Source organism: Dama dama, chromosome 4 (assembly GCF_033118175.1).
Source record: "Dama dama isolate Ldn47 chromosome 4, ASM3311817v1, whole genome shotgun sequence".
Taxonomy (NCBI): domain Eukaryota; kingdom Metazoa; phylum Chordata; class Mammalia; order Artiodactyla; family Cervidae; genus Dama; species Dama dama.
In genome coordinates, this window is record NC_083684.1 from 30,689,969 (window position 1) to 30,702,822 (window position 12,854).

The window sequence follows — 12,854 nt, forward strand, 5'->3', positions numbered from 1 at the left end:
AGACTCCTTGTGATGGAATATGAAGGAGCAAGTCATTCTCCCGGGACTCAAGAGTGACTAACTCCCCCATCCTTGCCCTCACCCCCACTGCAGGTGACCAAGTTAACGATCTCGTGTGTGTCCTTCCAAATAATCCAATATGGACCTACATATATCAACACATATTCAAGGTCCGGGGCTGTCATCATGTCTGGTTTATAGACACTTTTCTCCCTCAATGACACTGTGGGAAACAGTAACACCGCCCACCGCCCTCTCCCCACCAAAAAAATATTCCCGTCCTAACCCCGGGCTGGCTTTTTGCACTGACACAATCAGCATGATGTATGATTCCATTTATACAGAAGGTCCAGAGCACATCTGTGGTTCCAGGGGCTGGGGGCGTGACTGCTTATTGGGTGTGTTGCTAAAAATGGTCTGGAATGTTTGCACACACAGCATTGTGATGGTTCTAAACATCCTTGAAGATTTCAAAAGGGCACATTTAAGGTGTGTGTATTTCACCAGGGCAAAAATGGGGAGGACTGAATGAGATCATGCAAAAAAGCATGTAACTCAAAGGTATAGCTGGTATTATGATGGTTACTAAGAGTTGAAGATGCAGGATTCTAAGTTTGAAGGGCTAGATTTTTCAAATTGAAATATAGTTGACTTAAAATGCTGTGTGAGTTCAGGTGTAGAGCAAAGTGATTCAGTTAACTTTACATATATGTGTATTACATATATGTTACATATATGTGTATATTGACATATTATTTTTCAGATTTTTTTTCTTTACATGTTATTACAAAATATTGAGTATAGTTCCCTGTGCTATACAGTAGGTCCTTGTTGTTTATCTATTATTATTTTATTTTATTTATTTATTTTGGCTGTGCTGGGTCTTCACTGCTATGCGTAGGCTTTCTCTAGTTGCAGTGAGTGGGGGCTACTCCTCACTGGGGCGCCTGGATTTCTCATTGTGGTGCCTTCTCTTGTTCAAGAGCACAGACCCAGCAGTTGTGGCACAGGCTTAGTTGCTGTTAGTTTGCCTGGATTCTCCAGGCAAAAATACTGGAGTGGGTAGCCTATCCCTTCTCCAGGGGATCTTCCCAACCCAGGAATCAAACCAGGGTCTCCTGCATTGCAGGTAGATTCTTTATCAGCCGAGCAACCAGCGAAGCCCATTCTATATATATAGTACTGTGTATAGTCAGTCAATTCATTCGCTCAGTCGTATCCAACTCTTTGCGACCCCATAGATTGCAGCACGCCAGGCCTCCCTGTCCATCACCAACTCCCGGAGCTTGCTCAAACTCATGTCCATTGAGTCAGTGATGCCATCCAACCATCTCATCCTCTGTCGTCCCCTTCTCTTCCCATCTTCAATCTTTCCCAGCATCAGGATCTTTTTCCAAGGAGTCAGTTCTTCACATCAGGTGACCAAAGTAGTGTGTATATGTTAATCTCAAATTCCTAATTTAATCCCTCTCCTTCAAAGACAGATTCTTTTTTTTTTTTTGGCTTTGGTTTTGGTGTTGGTTGGTTGGTTGGTTCCATTTGTTTTATTTTGCTTTCTAATCCATTATCTCCAGGCCTCTCACACTCCCCTGCCTGGCCCCCCAGCAGCCGTCTGCCCTAGAGATGGGCATGCCTCTCTCTCCACTCAGGCACAGCCTCAGCTGTCAACACCCAGGCCGGGGCACCCTCGGTCACTGCCCTCCACCCGCCCCAGGAATGGAAACTGAGCGGCAGCCAGGAGAACAATAGCCTGCCAGGAAGCCGTCCCCTCCTAGGAAATGGAGCCAATTAATGCAGCTCCCCAGGCCCAGCCCACGGATGGGGTGCTGGGGTGTCCTGGCAAAATCTCTGCCCTCTGACCCTTCTCTGGTGAGGCCGGTGGGCACACGAGTGCTCATCATACTCTTGCGGTGACTGAGGGTATGTACCCCCAAGGGCCTGATGCCCAAGGGGGACAGATAGCGCCCCCAACCCGGCTGGGCCTTGGGAATCAGTGAGGCCCGAGAGGGGGGCTGGGCAAGCCCTCCCTTTGGGGACAGCTTCCTGTCACATCTTTGCAGCCCTGACTCCCTGCCTGAGGACTCTGAGAAGGAGGAATTGGTCATCTGGTCTCAGGTGCTAAGGGGAATTCTTGGCCCCAGCTGTGATTAAAACACAGTATGTTATAGTTTTGGTTTTTTTTGAAAACACATTCATGTGACTCAGAATTCAAAAGGCATGGAATTCCCCTACCACTTTCTCCCAGCCACCCAGTTCCTCCCAGAGGCAGCCGATGTTTTCAGTATCATGTGCACACACCCAGAGGTAATTTGTGCCTATCAAGCAAAAGCCAATATTTAGGGGTCCTTATAGGATCCACCACCTTTATCTCCTTGGCTGCAAAGGGCAACAATCATCCCTGCCCCATTTGACAGAGGAGGAAACTGAGGTTCAGAGAGAGCCAGTGACCAATCCATGGTGACACAGCGAGTGAGTCAGGGGCCAGCTAGACCCACTCTCTGCCTCCCCATGTGTGCTCCTACCCCACCCCCACTCAGGGCTTGGGAACTTGTAAAAGCCCTGTGAACAGAATACAGGCCTTACTGTTTAAGTCCTGCCTCCCATGCCCATCTGTTTGAACATCTAGGAAATGTCATTGTACCTCTCTGAGCTCAGATCCCTTGCCTATAAATGGAGATATTTGATAGTTCCTTACAGGTTTATCATAAGAACTGAATAATATAAAGCAAGTAAAGACCTCAGCAGTTGGAAAGCTCCCCTGGAGAAGGGAATGGCAAACCACTCCAGCATCCTTACCTGGAGAATTCCATGGACAGAGGAGCCTGGTGGGTTACAGTCCATGGGGTCGCAAAGAGTCAGACACGACTGAGCCACAAACACTATAGGCTCATCCTAAGAACTGAATAATATAAAGTATGTAAAGACCTCAGCACAGCAGCTGGCTTTTCTATTCTCTTCAACAAGCATTTGTTGCAGGCCTACTATGTGCCGAGGACCTACTCTGTGAAGATCCAGTGCAGCCACAATCCTGGCTCAGGGGGCTCATAGCCTAGCAGATCCGTAATAAGAGCTTGGTATATGCGGATGTTATTATCCAGCAAGTAGTCACCTCTCCTCCTGGTTCTGCGAAGTGGGGGTGAGACCCCTGTACCCGTGTCTCCCCTGGAGTCTATCTCTCAGTGGAATGTGGAACTGTGAGAGGAATGGCCAGCATCTTGTTCGCCACCCTCTGTGTCCCTGCCGGGGGTCACATTGGTGACCAGATGCTCAGCACATATTTGTGGGATGAATGTGCAGAGGCAAAAAGACTTGGTAGAAGAAAGCCCATCCCCCCAACACAAGCACTGAGATTGCTCTAGGATGGGGGGATGAACAAGTGATGTGATCTCCTTTTCTGTGACTTGTGACTATTCAGATACCCATTTTATGTTTTTTATATGTATTTATTTATTTGGCTGCACTGGATCTTAGTTGTGGCATTCAGGGTCTTCGATCTTTGATCTTCTTTGCAGCGTGCAGGATCTTTATTTGTGCCATGTGAACTCTTAGTTGAGGCATGTGGGTTCTAGTTCCCTGAGCAGAGGTCGAACACAGGCCCCCCTACATTGGGAGCATAGAGTCTTAGCCCCTGGACCACCAGGGAAGTCCCTATATTTATAAAATTAATATGATTAAAATCGAAAAGTTGAATGGCACAAGAGCTCATCCATGCTGAACGCTGTTATGTGTCCAGTGACGGGTGCAGGTGAGAATTCAGAAGCGGAGGGGCTGGCAAGGACGAGGTGCCTGAGGAAGGTATCCTATAGAGGGTGGTCATGGAGACTGAGACGTTGGCGCTAGGAGCCACGAGTGTTGTCAGCCTGGCTCCTGTTCCCATCTGAGGATGTGCGCCTAAGTCCAGTGGGGCAGAATGCCCTTCTCTCAGTGCCTCCCAGGCCTCCTGTCCCCGCTGGACCTAGACATCCCAGACTTTCCGAGCTACAACTGTGAGGTGCCAGGTGGGTGCCAGCACCTCCCTCCGTGTGTTAACGGGTCCATAGAGCTCCTGGCGGTTGGGGCTGGGGGCGCTGGGACGTTGGGTGTGCTGCCAGGCCTGGGTGTGGCAGGTATTCATTCAAAACATTCAGACTTGTTCCCTTCCTATCTCTTAATCCAAGGCCATGGGAACCCAACTGGCAGGAGTGGTCCAGACACCCCCAAAACTCTGATTCCAGGCTACTCTAATGGCAGAGGGAACTTGGAGGGTGCCAGCAAGGGGATGGGGGTGCACTCCAGGACAGCCCCTGCCCCAGAGACAGGCTGTCGGCAATGGAGGAGGTTTGGGAATCTCCACGGAGGGCAGGTCAGCGGGGGTGAAGCAAGAGTCCGGGGTGGGGAGGCCCTCTCACTGACTGCTGTGTGTCCTTGAGCCACTCGCCTCCCATCTCTGGGCCTCAGCTTCTTGCAGAATTAAAAAAGGGAGGCTAAATACAGTGGTCTTTAGAGCAGAATACCAAAGTGTGAGACAGTACCTCTGGGGCGATGCAAGATGAGGCCATCAGATACACAGATACAGCATTAAATACTGTAAATTATATCCCAAATCACAGGCTTTCTGGTGTCTCAGATGGTAAAGAATCCTCCTGCCAATGCAGGAAACCTGGTTTCAATCATCCCTGGGTCAGGAAGATCCCCTGGAGAAGGAAATGGCAACCCACTCCAGTAATTTTGCCTGGGAAGTCCCATGGATAGAGGAGCCTGGCGGGCTACAGCCCATGAGGTCGCGAAGAGTCAGACATGACTTAGCGACTAAACAACACATTCCAACTACAGTGAGGAAAAAGGTCAGTGCTGTAGTATCTTGAAAACCCACGAAGCTGTCTCACTTTTTCAACTGTTTTAATTTACATCCAACAGCATGCTTCAAAGTTAGGGTCATTGTCAAGCAAGAGTATCTGGCAAGAATTAAATATCTTTATTGTCATTATATGTTGACCTCTTTGCAAATGAGAGATAAAGTTTATTTTTACATACATTTATTTAAGTAAAAAAGAATGGCGTTTTTAGAAAAAGTATTAAGCAATTATCCTTGGGCTGCAAGGAGATCAAACCAGTCAATCCTAAAGGAAATCAACCCTGAATATTCATTGGAAGGATTGGTGCTGAAGCTGAAGCTCCTATACTTTGGTCACCTGATGCAAAAAGCCAGCTCATTGGAAAAGACCCTGATGCTGGGAAAGTTTAAAGGCAGAAGGAGAAGGGGACAACAGAGGATGAGATGGTTGGATGGCATCCCTGACTCAATGGGCATGAGTTTGAGTAAACTCAGGGAGATGGTGAAGGACAGGGAAGTCTGGTGTGCTGCAAAGGGTGTCCATGGGGTTGCAAAGAGTCGGACGTGGCTTAGTGAGAGAACAGCCACAGCAGTTATCCAGGTACAAAGGAGATGGCAAGCATAGTGCAGATGGGGAAATGAGCAGAAGGTGGGGACTCTGGTTGGAGGTCCGGCTCTGAACCTGAGAGGAGGCCAGCGGCCTCCTCTGATGGCTGCTGCGATCGGTCAAGAGGCTCGGCCGCGGAAGTGCGTCACGTCCTATGGGAGTTGTGTGGACACCTGCTCCAGGAGGGTCTGCCTGCTCCTGCCTCCCTCCTGCCCCCAGCTCTGCTGTGCCCGCGCCTGCCCCAAAGGCACTTTGTAGGTGGGCATCGTGTGCCGAGTTAGCCAGCCTGCTTTCTTGAAATGTAAGTACCACTCCCATTGCTCTGTGCTTGCATCTGCCTGTCCACCCATCTGTCTGTCCATCCAGGGCTCCTCTGGGGGGCAGCCACTGAGAAGGAGACTCCCAGCTCTGAGGCAGGGGCTGCCACACTGTAGCCCAGAGAGAGGACAGCCCTCTTTCTCCTGACCTCACTTTCAAGTCAAGCTGTTTGGTGAGAAGGTCCCCTAGGGGCTGTAAACAGCCAGATGTGGGAGTTTGTGTTTGCCCAGAACCCAGGGTTTTTCTGGGCTTCCAGTGAAGTTCGGAGCAGGGCCAAGTGGAGAGTCAGGTTAGAGGGTGAAGGTAAGGAGGTCAGTGGGTATTTGGTAGGATCAGGGGTTGGCATGTGCCCAAGGTGGAGAGGCTCTGTCACTGACTGCTGTGTGACCTTGGTCAGCTCCGCTACCTTCTCTGGGCCTCAATGTCTTGCTCAAAACAATAAAGGCATAGGGAGGCCAAATGCAACGATCTCTAAAGTTTGCATCCCATGACTATAGATTCAGTTTGAACTTTGGGCAGGGAGTGTCCCAGCAGAAGGACAGGTGAGGCGGGACTTAGTGTGTGGTTGATTCAGAGGCTGCAATTTGACTAGGATCATGGGGTTCCAGTGTGTTGGGATCCTGAATCTATGGTATGACCAGGATCTCTGGCCAGGGTCAGAGGTCAGGGCTCTCTCTACGTGCCCTGAGCATAGTCATCTAACTTAGGCCAGAGTGAGGCCCAGTCTAAACCCTCATCCCAGAGAGGTTGAGCCATGGCCAAGGACCCCCTGTAACCCCTCTCCACTGCCCTCCCTTCTCATGAACGAGGAGACCACCAAGGGGATCCAGACAGCCTCCAGCAAGCCAGCTACCCAGATAGCAAGGGCAAAGGGCCGTGACGATCCTTGGCCAAGTCAAGTAAGGCCTGCATGAGTGAGTCAGACCTGGGGTGTGCACAATTGGGGATTGGTGGGGTGAAGCTTGAGACTTGCCCCGAGCCCCCAGAGAGGAAGGGCAGTCAGGAGAACTCAGGCTTCCCCACCCGACTTGGGGGCAGAAGCCTGGTATTGTAACCCCCTACCCCCACCTAGCTTCTTCAACCTATTCACCACCCGCTCCCCCCAAGTACTCCTAATGGGGATTTATTGGAGTGTATTGATCGCTCCAACAGGCCCAATAAGATTCAGACCTTAGAAAGGCCCTTTCTCTCGCCTACAGACGGGGTCTTTCGGGGCTAGCAGGAGGCAGGGTTGTGAGATCTCTTGGCAAAACGAGTCTCCTAGATTTACTTGGGCTGAGGGTGCGCTATGGGCCAGGCACCTTTACAAACAATGCCTCCTTTTATCTTCAGCACATCCCACTGCTGGCCCTGCTTACTGAATAAGGAAACAGGAGCTCAGGGAGGCTAAGCAGCTTGGAGGTCACACAGCAAGGCTGGCAGTGGCAGATTTAGATTCTAACCCAGGTCTGAGCACTAGACTTGGCCCCTGGAACATAATACATCCACCTTCTGGGCCCCTCAGGCTACACGGGGGCTTGGGTCCACATCTGTGTGTATGAAGCCTTAAGGATGGGGAAGACACTGTTCTGAGGCCTTAACTTTGTCCTAAAACTAACCCCGCCCTCTCATGCCAAAAACGGACTCAACAAAGCTGGATCCGGAAAACCAGCACCTGGATAACCAGGTGCGGGGATCGGGGTGATCATTTTACTACCACTAGGGGGCGCCAGCGGTGCTGAATGCCGCTGTGTCTTTTGTGAGGAAAGCACCTGCCACCAGCAGTTGGAGAGTGGGTGTCCCAGACCTAGAGGTGGCGGGCGGGGGCGTCCAGCGGGGCTGCCCCGGCCCCTCATTCTCTGTGCGACCTCGGGCTTCAGTTTCCCTTCTGCAAAAGGAGGATGGAGGCATCCTAGACCTGCAGCCCAAAGGATGAGAGCTGGCAAAGTTGCCCACCGAAGTTAAGAGATATTACCCTGAATAAATCACCAGCACTTCAATAAGGCCGGACCTCCATAGAATAAATTTCGTTAATATGTAACTTAGCCAAAGTAAACATGGGTGGAGCAGAATTACATGTAATTAACCCTGATTGATATTAGGTGAAGCTGGACTCAGCTCCAGGAGGATAGGACGGGGCTTTGCCCACTGCATCCCTGAGCAGCGCAGGATGGCAAAGAGTGCAGAGGTGACAAAAACACCCACTGGGTTTCAGGCCCCATGACACCCTTCCTTTTTTCTCTTTGTTCTCCCAGCATCCAGAGCAGCCACCTGCCCATCGCCAGCAGCCAGGTAGAGCTGGTGGCAGACAAGTCCACGGGTGTCTTCATTCAGAACACGTCTGTGATCTTCAAGGGGCCCTGAGGTGCCGGGGGTAAGTGCTCCCACATAGCTGACCACAGCTCCCTGGCCCTCTCTGGGCTGAGGGCAGAATGAAGGTCCCTGGCTCTTTGTATGCTGAGTTCATCAGTCTATAGATTTTGAAGTCGACTCCTCTGTTGACCAACACCCAACTGAATATGTGTCGTACTCCCTCTGGGAAGGCAGCGAGGCTGGACTCCATGGCCGCTGCGTGGCTCTGACATTTAGTGATTGGTTATGGTCAGGCTATGGCAAGTGGCTTCCCCTCAGGGCTGCAGCCCGACAGGCTGTGTGACCTTGGGCACTTCACTTAACCTCTCTGAGTCTCAGTTTTCTCATCTGTAAGATGAGAGTGATAATAGCAACCAGCCCATATGGTGGCTGTGAGATTTGAGTAGAAAAACTGCGTGTAAAAATCTGAAGATTATACTCGGCCCAGCTGGTCCTTATTATTACTACTGCTGTGACCAGCCTGGTACCCCCCAGCATGAGCATACTGTCAAGTATTTTTCAAGCAGCAATAAACATCGAGTGAAAGCTAAGAAGGAAGAAAGTGGTTTGGAGATCTAGGGCTCCTCCACCTTTCCTAGGGTCACTTCCCTTCCTTCCCATGCAGCCTTGGGTTAAGGGGGCTGGATCTCCCACAAAGCCTTCAAGGTTGAGGGCGGGAGGAGAAGGGGATGACAGAGGATGAGATGGTTGGATGGCATCACCGACTCAATAGACATGAGTCTGAGTAAATTCCGGGAGTTGGTGATAGACAGGGAGGCCTGGTGTGCTGCAGTCCATGGGGTTGCAAAGAGTTGGACACGACTGAGCAACTGAACTGAACTGAACCCACAAGGCTGTGCAGTGAAGAAAAAACTACTTAGGACTGTTTCTCATCTGCCCAACAGGGACATCACTAGGCCTTTGAGAGGAACTCAGGATCTGGGTCCGGTGGCTCAGTGGTAAAGAACCCACCTGCCAATGCAGGAGCTGCAAGAGACGCAGTTATTATCCCTGGGTTGGCAAGATCTCCTGGAGTAGGAAATGACAACTTGCTCCAGTGTTCTCACCTGGAAAATTCCAAGGACAAGCTACAGTCCATGGGGTCGCAGAGAGTCTGACACAACTGAGCAACTGAGCACCAAGAAAGGAGAAGAAGGTGATCTGAGAGGTAGGAAGCACTACTGTCCCAATCCTAATACAAATACAAGTCAGTGTTTGCAGAACTTGCTACTAACCAGCTACTTGACTTAGATTAACTGTGGAATCCTCACAATCACCCAGCAAAGAAGGTACTGCCAACACCCCCATTTTATGGCTGAAGAAACTAAAATTCAAGGAGTCAAGGGGGACTCCCCCACCCTGAGCTGAAAAGCAGAAGAGCATAATTTGAGCCTGAACCATCTAAATATTCCAAGTCCCTGTTCCTACTGCATCATAACTGCTCCCACACGGAGTCTCTATGGTTGGCTGGCAGAGCAGGTGGTGGCCAGGCTGAGGGCTCTGCCTGGCTCATTGGACCCTGGCACATAGTAGGTGCTCAGTGAAACAGAAGCAATAAAAAATATTCATATCACATCTTCTTCATCCATTCAACAGTCGATTGGCAGTTAAGCTGCTTCCATATCTTGGCTATTGCAAATAACGCCACAGTGAATATGGGGGTGCATATTTTTTTGAATTAGTGTTTTTGTTTTCTTTGGAAAAAATACCCAGAGATGGAATTGCTGGGTCATATGGTAGTTCTACTTTTAACTTTAGAGGAATCTCCCTACTGTTTTCCATAGTGGAGAAGGGGACAACAGAGGATAGGGTGGTTGGATGGCATCACTGACTCGATGGACATGAGTTTGAACAAGCTCCAGGAGTCAGTGACAGACAGGGAAACCTGGCGTGCATGGGGTCGCAAAGAGTCGGACACTACTAGCCGCTGAACTGAACTGAACTACATCAATTTACATTCCCACCACACTGCACAAGGGTTCTCTTTTCTCCACATCCTCTTGAGTTCATTTCCAAATTTTCACTTTTCAACTCTATCCATCCTTGCCTTCCCCTGTGGAGTCCTATGATTTCATGTGGTGCTATTTCTTTAATCATTGAAAAATTAGTTCCTGTGTAGTGTCTTCCAGGTTGCTCTGTTATATCGGAGCCTTGGGGTGCTAATCCTCTTATTAATTGTGTTTGCTAGCTCTCTCTCGGGGTGAGAGCTTTGTTTGTAATATTTATTTTCTTAGAAGCTCACCTTTAGTGGAATTTGGTTTTTCTGTGGACAGACTCTGCTCCCTGAATCACCTACATTTCCTTGGAGAATAATTTTGCACTTTGACCTGCCAGGGACCCCCAAGGTTACATCATTCATTCATTCCTATCTTTGTAGGTCCATTTCTCAGCTCAGGAAGTCCTGCACCGCGCTAGCAATATAAATTCATACACGCTTCAGAAAGGCATGTGCATGGGCTCAGGTTCTCAGTTTATACCCTCTCAGACCCACCCTGAAACTTCCTGTAGCTTGCTTGGTGGGTGAAGTCATTTGGTCTCCGTTTCACCAAGAGGAGGTATTTTCACTCCCCATCTTGTCTCACTTTTCTCCCTCAGACAGTGTTAAAACCCCAACCCAGTTGGGTCTCAACCCACAACCTGATGCTCATCTCTTTGGGTCATCTTAATTACAGCTTTAGCTCTCATTTCCCTCTTCATCTTTAGTATCTGGGATTGTCCCTTTCTTTTGTTTGAACTCAGCTGTGTATTAAATAAAACCTTTTGTTGCAAGGTACCTATTGGTTTGGGACTTCCCTGGTGGTCCTGTGGTTAAGACTTCACCTTCCAGTGCAGAGCACAGGTTCCATCCCCGGTCGGTTTTATTTAATACACAGCTGAGCTCAAACAAAAGAAAGGGATAATCACAGATACTAAAGATAAAGAGGTCAGGGAACTAAGATCCCACATTCCTCATGGCAAAAACAAAAACAAAAAACCACCATATAAAACAGAAGCAATATTGTAACAAATTCAATTGTTGTTTAGTCACTAAGTCACTCTTTGCAACCCCATGGACTGTAGTCCACCAGACTCCTCTGTCCATGGGATTCTCCAGGCAAGAATACTGGAGTGTGTTGCCTTGCCCTCCTCCAGGGGATCTTCCCCACCCAGGGATCAAACCAGTGTCTCCTGCATTGGCAAGCTAGTTCTTTACCACTGTGCCTCCATGGAAGCCTGACAAATTCAATAGAGACTTTATGTGCTATGCTTAGTCACACAGTCATGTCCGACTCTTTGCAACTCCATGGATCGTAGCCTGCCAGGCTCCTCTGTCCATGGGATTCTCTAGGCAAGAATCCTGGAGTGGGTTGCCATGCCCTCCTCCAGGGGATCTTCCCAACTCAGGGATCGAACCTGCGTCTCCCGCACTGCAGGTGGATTCTTTACTGTCTGAGCCACACACAAAAAAAGTACCCATTGGTTCAATTTTTCTGATGGGGAGAGATCTCCCTGAGCTCAGTCCAGCAGTCTGCAGACCACAGGTCCTGCCCACCTGCCCAGGTCACCTCGGGCCACACATCCCAGTCCCTGGCCACCTACCCATCCCGTGCATTGGCCCTGTTCCCACCACAGCGCTTTTGCACATGCTGTTCCCCCTGTCCAGAAGTCCTCCCCCTCTTCCTTGCTCCATCTGATTTTCCTTATCCTCAGGGAAGGCCTCCCCACACCCTAACTAGGTGAGGTTTTCTCTCTAAGAGTCCTGAACTACAGCCTGGTGCATCTGTCCTTTAAGACACTCCTCAGGGGCCATTTTACATTTAGGTTTGGGATTATCTGAGAAACCCTGAGCCTCCTGAAGGTAGAGACCAAGTGTATTGAGCTCTTCACTGTCCCCTGCCTCTTCTCCCAGGAATGAAGCGTGGTCACCATGTCATGAATATTGTTACACAAAAGCAGTGGCAGCATCTTTTGGAGAGTAACCATGTGCAATTCCTTCTCTATATGTGGATTTCCTCATTTAATCCTTGCCACAACCCTTGGAGGGAGCTACTATTATCATCCCCATTTTACAGATGAAGCAGGTGAGGTCCAGGAGGACTTTTCCCACACTGAGAGGTGGACAAGGCAAGGGATTGCTTCCCTATCACACAGGCTAGAGAACCAAGGGCCAAGGAGAGTAAGAGGGTGCCCACGTCACTGGCAAGTAAGCCGTGGGGTGACCTGGGCCCCAGGCATTGCTCCAGCTGCTTCCTTTTTTCTCAGCCTGGGAACCCTGGGTCAGCTTCGGCCCTTCCGTCTCCAGAGGCAGATGACCACAGCGTTTCTGATGGGCCCCCATCCGGACCATGGGACCCCTTCTGTGTCTCCCACTGCTTTCCCACAGCATCCTCGTCAACCAGGCCCAGGTAACTGTCTTCAGCCTCAAGATGCTCAAGCTCTCCTATGAGAACAAGAGTATCACGGTTCCACCATGATTGTGTAAGTCCCCTCCCGACACCCAGGCAGGCAACTTTTTGTGGCTTTCACTTAGAAGAGTTGGGGTGGGTAGACACAGAGTGAGGCGGGGAGGCTGGAGGATGGAAATTCTACCCACACAGATGGGCCTCTGAAGCCTCCAAGTTCTTCTCACTGCCCCTGCTGTGACTGGTTGGGTTTCTAAAACATGACTATCCTCTTGATCATCAAAATCATACAAGTTATGGATGGGGTACCCCTGGTGGTGGGGGGGAGTTGACAGCTTTAGTAATATTAGATTTCTTAAGCTGAGTGGTAGGACAGGGGTGTCTGTAACACAGGTCCCCAAAC

At 49.9% G+C, this 12,854-nt stretch overlaps 1 long non-coding RNA gene across 1 annotated transcript; it reads left to right on the forward strand.

Annotated features, from left to right (window-relative positions):
• The first annotated feature begins 7,858 nt into the window (after positions 1 to 7,858).
• LOC133054005 (uncharacterized) lies at positions 7,859 to 12,587 on the forward strand. The gene is made up of 3 exons (XR_009692366.1): positions 7,859 to 8,091; positions 8,975 to 9,237; positions 12,312 to 12,587. It is a non-coding gene; the product is annotated as an uncharacterized LOC133054005 (long non-coding RNA).
• Positions 12,588 to 12,854: the final 267 nt, after the last annotated feature.